The following is a 6,328-nucleotide window of genomic DNA, read 5'->3' as shown; positions in this document are numbered from 1 at the left end:
TAATATTCATGGATTGACTTAAAATTTTGCAAGGATCATTTATTTGTATAATGGAACAAATTGAGGGGGCGTCGCGTAACATATCTACAACTTCAAAAATAAAGACCACCCTAATATATATATATATATATATATATATATATATATATATATATATATATATATATATATATATATATATATATAATTTTTGTGTTAATATTATTATTATTCTGTTTGTTTGTCTGCTTGATAACCATTAAAAACTTAATTAAATCTCACGGAAAAAATATTATCAATATTTAGTTAAAATTAGGATTTATTATAAAGTGAGCAATAAAAAGCAGTCTTCCTTCATTTAATTAATTTTTTAAACCTATTCAAAATTTCATGTTGGGGAAATTGTTTGTTGTAACTTGATTCTATCATTAGTTTTTCCTATTTTTGCACTCTCACATATTGAACAAAGAGATATTGAACAAAAAGAACAACCCTCCAATTTTGAAAGAAAAAAATCACACGAATGAGAAATGTTTGCACAAAAAGCATTAATTGAAGCAGTGAGAAGCAAAGGGATGTAAGTGGACATTTTCAAGTTTTGAGTAAAACGCGTTTAAAGATAACTTCCTAGTTTGGCTTTCATTGAATGTTTTTTTCAAAATCATGCTGTACAGCAGCATTTACCAAGACTACCTATACTATTTCTTACCCCAAGACAGAGGATACGTTCCCCTTCCATCTCTGTACTGATTATATCCATTTTTTAAAATTTGCCGCTTACAACCTTTTGCTTCTCACTGCCTCAATGATGCATTTTACTGAAATGTATTGAAAGTTAGTTACATTAATGTTTATTCTCAGAAAAAAAATTAAAATAAATAAAATAAAATAAAGAAAAACCAAAAGCGCACAGACGCACATACAAACATTCCCCTCCCCCTCTTTTCCCCCACTCCTAATTTAAAAAAAAAAAAATTATAAAAGGAAAAAACCTTTTGAATTTTCAAAATTAATTTGAATTCTGAAATTTTGAATTCAAATTATGTTTTTCGCAATCACGAGTTGCGATAGGGACCTACTCATTTGGGGCTATTGTTTCTAGAAACAGCTCCTGTCTCCCCAAGTCTACCCCTCCTCCTGGGCGGTTACGTGTGTATAGTTGTGTGTGTGTGCAGGCGTGTGTGTATGTGTAGGTACTGGTGCATGTATGTGTAGGCTTGTGTGTGTGCGTAGACCTGTGTGTATGAGCGTGTGTGTGTGTATTTTTGTGAGAGTGTGTGTGAGAGTGTGTGTGTGTGTGTGTATGTGTGTGTATGAGCGCGCGTGTGTGTAGGACATGGACGCCATCGACCAGGAGAAACGGATTCCAGGAAGCAGTGCTCGGAGCCGCGCCTGCAGAAGCAGGTGGGCGGTGGTGCTGGTGTGCCTGGTCCAAGCTAAAAAAGGAACCACAATGCCAAGGACGGTCAAGCGATAACAATAAGCAATCGTGATTGCTCAAAAAAAAAAAAAAAAAAAAAAAACACACACACACACACACACACACAGACAAACAAACAAACAAATATTTTGATAGATGTTGGCACATGACAAAGTAAGCTCATTTAATTGTGAAATGAAACAATTCTTTAGCCGTATAATAGAAAAAGACATTTTTTTCTTCACGCATAATTAATAAGGAAAAACTTAAACTACTGATCATGTCGGTAAATACTTCTCCAAAGCGAGTTCAGGTGTGCACCCCTCAGGAGTTCCCAACCTTCTGACCCAATTCAAAACAGACTTTTACTGTCTCATTGTCTTACTTTCGTCAGGGATTGCTCTTTTGGAATACCGGTTTTGCAAGAGGCCAAGCACGTGGATGAAAAAAAAAATGAAAAAAAAAATGAATCTGTCGTTCCGCTCACAAGTTATTGGGAAATGACCAGCGACCCACGCTCAGTTCAGTGTTCCAGGAAATCAGCTGGGTAGAGATGTAAACATTGAAGTACTATCAGTCGAAGCTCTTTCACTTCATTCAAATAAAGATAGGTCCATTTGCCGGATTGACACAAGACAGCGAAGGTAAGAATCATTTGTTGCTAAATTTGCTCAATGCTTCAGTAGTGATATATTTATTGTTTATGTTTTTAATGAATTAAGATATACGGCATTTATGTTTGAAATAGTAGTCATAGAAAACTGATTTTTTCTCTTGCTTTTTAATTAATGCTAATTTTAAACTGAGTTGACAACGAGATGAAATGTTCGGAGTATGCTCCTAATACTTGCGTTGATCAAGTGCGCAACTGGAATCCTTAATTGTTCAAATACTTTGTTGGTGTTTTTCAATGAATTTTTACACCCTCGTTAGAGGGTATTCTGAGGAATTTCTGAGCTTGCGTACAGTTACAAAACTAAATTAAAATATAAATAATAATACAATAAGCAATAACATTGAAAATAAAAACAGATATTGTGACGGCAAGAGGTCATTGTATTTGAACGAAAATAACTTTTGAAAAAAAAAAATATGATTTAATTTTTCTAGCCGCGATAGCAGTCTAGTTTTTCTAGACGTGGAAAGTTTTCTGTTTAATACCGCGGAATCTTGTGATGCCACATGGAGAGGCAAGGGTTGCCGCGAATTTTCCATAACATCAATATATACATAAGGATAGACTAGGATGCCGTAAGAACATTTTAATACTTCAAGGTTACCGCGAATAAAAAAAAAGAAAAAATGGAAGCCCCTGCTTTCAAGGGTCATTGATGGGGACACAGTAAGACAGTGCATTTTTGACAGTTTTTGCCGAAAGAAGTGCTCTCCCATTTTTCAATGGAGCAGGGAAGCTCACATTTAGAAAGAAGCTTCTAACTCAGAAGTCCCCAAACTTCAGACCTCCGTGGATCCCCTCCGGAAAAATTACGAGCTTCGCGCCCCCTCCCCCCCCCCCCCCCGCGTGCGCGGGAAAAAAAATTGACACAGTTAAATCTATATTTCTTTCTAATATATTTTTACGCTTTTTTTTTCTTTTAAATTTATTCATTCATTGTTCTGCATATTTTTCATAGCTCTTGTCTGGTTTTCATTTCTTACATTATTATTTTGAGCTATGGAAGTAAAATTATATTTCAAATTCAATTAGGAATAAAAATGTTATAACCAAATTTCTACAGTAAGTTTACTAATAAAAAAAAAAAAAAAACTTTTGAAGTTTGTGAACAAAACACTGGTAACCTAAAGTAAGAAAGAACAACGTCAAAAAGCACAAACTGCTGTGTTAATTTTTCATATGAGTTGTATTTTTGGCGTATTAGATTTCAGTATTCTCATAAATGTACTTCCTATTTGAATTAAAATATCGTTACTCGTAATTCAATCTCCATTATATTTAACGTTTTAGCTAGGTAGCACCGCGGACCTCCTGGCATGGACTCACGGACTCCCGGGGTCCGCGGAACACAGTTGGGGACACTCTGTTCTAAGTATTAGCAATGCTTACTGCGGAGAATTTATTTATAGACAAAACAACTTGTTCAACCCTACCGTATAGTTACATAAGCCCTCAAATTCAGTATCGTTATTTCAAAATACACATTTGTTTCTGTGCATTAATAAATTCAGATATTTCTTTTGATTTATCTATCTATCAATTTGTCTCTTTCTCTTTGCCTAGAATGGTGTGTAACTATGTACATGTCATTTTTGAAAACCACCACTGTAAGTCCAACAATGTACTGGTCAATGTACTAATTTCGAATATTATTTTTTTTTTCGTCAAATAATATTGATAGTATGATAGAGCTGCAAAAACACATAGCTTGTAAAAACAAGAGCAAATCTAGTACTTTTGGAAGGCATTGGAAGTTTTCAGGTTAAACAAGCTCATTTAGATTCAACGAATTAGTTCTCGTTGATATTAAGCCTAATGCATAATAGTGTTTTTCTGGACAATTTTCTTCTTTCAAGTAAAGTATTTCCACAACAACGAGAGTAATATTTTAATAACATAGCAAAAGAAGTTATAAGTTTGTCTTTCCAGACACCTTGTCAGTTGCGGATTTAACCGATAATTTTGGGAGGAGCCATTAAAAATTTTAGAACAAACTCCCCAGAACTTTTATTCAAATGAAGTGTTAAAAACTTCTATCTTTAGAGACGTTAGGTGAGGGGAATGGATTAAAGAATCTCCCATCACGAAAGAGTTTCGAAATAGAAATTTCTAAGTACTATTTGGAAATTAGGGTCCTAAAAACGTATTTTAGGCTATTTTTGATGATGTAAGAAAAAATGTCAGTGTTCGGATGTTGACCCCAAAATACTTTTTGAAAATGAAGCTTAGAAACCGAAATATTCTGTTGTTAAATGTTGAGAAATTAGGAGAGGGGTTGAGTGCTCTTCTAGCTTCTCTGCTGTCAAGCCTAAAAATGCATCTTTAGGCAATGTTTACTGACATTAAAGGGAGAGTGGGGGTGTTTAGAATATCCCCTTCCTGGAAATGTTTTGTCATTGAGGCTCTAAAAATCCAATTTCAAGCTATTTTTGGACGTATTAGAGAAACAGATGCAAGATTCGTTACCTCTCCCTCCAAAAACCTAATTTTAATGCTTTCATCACGATATCAACCGGAAGGGGGGGGGGGGGTCTTATCGGAAATCATACATAATTGAAGCTCCAAAAAAGTCCAACTAAGCCGCTTTTACAAGTTAAGGGATAAAGGGTTGAAAAGCTAATCTCCGTTGAAAAAGTTTCCCAATAGAAGTTCTAAGATTCAATTTTTGGTTACTTTTTGCGGCATTTGCGGAGAAGCATGGGAAAAGGGGGCTCTCCTCCGGTAAAGTTTCGACATTGAAGACATAAAAATGCAAATTTAGACTCTCTTTGGTCTCGTAAGCAATAGGTGTGTTCTGAAGACAACAGCATTTAAAGATTGTCCAAGTGTCTAAAGTTGGAATCAAGAAATGATGTAAACGATGGAGCAAAATTTTGGAAATTACAGTTCTGGTTTGAGAATTTCTCTCTCAATTAAGATCTAAATTTCTTTTAAAGTAAAAAAAACATGCGTTAAATTTTGCTCTTTTCCCATAATATTTTTTTCTTAAAAAAAAATTCCTAGAATCTCAAGGTTTTGGGAGGGGCCATGGCCCCTATGGCCCCCTCTGCACCTTGTTGATATCAGTTTAAGTTCGGTTTGTAGTTAATAATTGAGAAACAAAGCCTTCGACATTAACTACCCTTGTTTGTATCCCCAAATATTGGAATGAATTGGTTTTAATATGCTATACCTATTACAGATGATAGTTTCATCTTCCAATTTTACTAGTTATCATCAAATTTGTAATTTTGGCTCTTACAACCCCTTTGCTTTTAGGTGCTTCAATTTATGTCTTTATAAACAATCGCTTTGGCTATTGCATTGCTCAGTTATGCACAACAGATAATACACTTTCTCAGTTTCTATACTCTACAAAGAGATGAGCATTAAAGCATGGAATTTTCATGGCAAAAAACAGACGCAGGGTGTGAAGATTGAATGTTATTTTTTAAAACTCAAATTTTATATAATCGAAAATTAAATTTTTCACTTGGTTTAATTTTTTTTCTCCTAATTCTTATGAGTCATCTGATGAATATGCAAAAGCTGGAACCATTTCAATCATAAATAAACGAGATATTAGATTGGGAACCTTAGAGTGGCCTCATTTAGCACCTAATATAATAAGATAAACTGGGTGCCGTGAGAAAATTGTAATTCTTCAACAGGTTCCGCAATTGGAAAAAGTTAGGAAACCTCTGCAGTATATAATATTTTACTCTAAGTCATCTGATGCGTGACGAGTAGAGTATATAAAGAAAATTTTAACATTTTGAAACAAATAAAAACAGTAAGAAAAAGAAAATTTTAAGTTTTCTATTGAAAAGTGAAATTCTAATACTTAAAAGCAAGATGCGTTACAGTCAACTTCCGCTACAACGCGATTCGACTTACGCGAAATGGCTATAACGCGAATATTTCAGGAGCAACGCATTTTTAGAGCTAAAACGAATTTCTCGCTCTCAATACGAAAATATTTGGAAATGAATCGTGATGCTGTTTCGGCTATGTTATTAACTTCTAAACATTGACTTAGTGAATGTACTTTCATCCTTTTAACATCACTGAAGTTCCCACACACCGCAGTATAAACATAGCTTTGATAGTGTGCATAGATCACCACTCCTTATTTTTCTTTTATTTATTTTAAATATGAAAGGTGATGAAATATTGGGGCACCTAGACACGCTGTTTTATAAAGGGTGTCCCAAAATTAACGCAAGATTTGAATTTGCCACCATTTTTTCCATAAATTGTTGGCAGCCATTAAA

The 6,328-nt window shown here is 34.3% G+C and overlaps 1 protein-coding gene across 1 annotated transcript in view; it reads left to right on the top strand.

The window, feature by feature from the left end:
* The first annotated feature begins 1,939 nt into the window (after positions 1-1,939).
* LOC129222496 (organic cation transporter protein-like) overlaps positions 1,940-6,328 on the top strand; it is an 80,307-nt gene continuing 75,918 nt past the window's right edge. Inside the window, exon 1 of the mRNA XM_054857009.1 lies at positions 1,940-2,043. The gene's annotated coding sequence lies outside the window, so the exon portion shown is untranslated. The remainder of the gene's footprint in view (positions 2,044-6,328) is intronic.

This window comes from Uloborus diversus, chromosome 5 (assembly GCF_026930045.1).
Source record: "Uloborus diversus isolate 005 chromosome 5, Udiv.v.3.1, whole genome shotgun sequence".
Classification (NCBI taxonomy): Eukaryota; Metazoa; Arthropoda; class Arachnida; order Araneae; family Uloboridae; genus Uloborus; species Uloborus diversus.
This window is presented reverse-complemented; position numbering and strand designations above follow the sequence as displayed.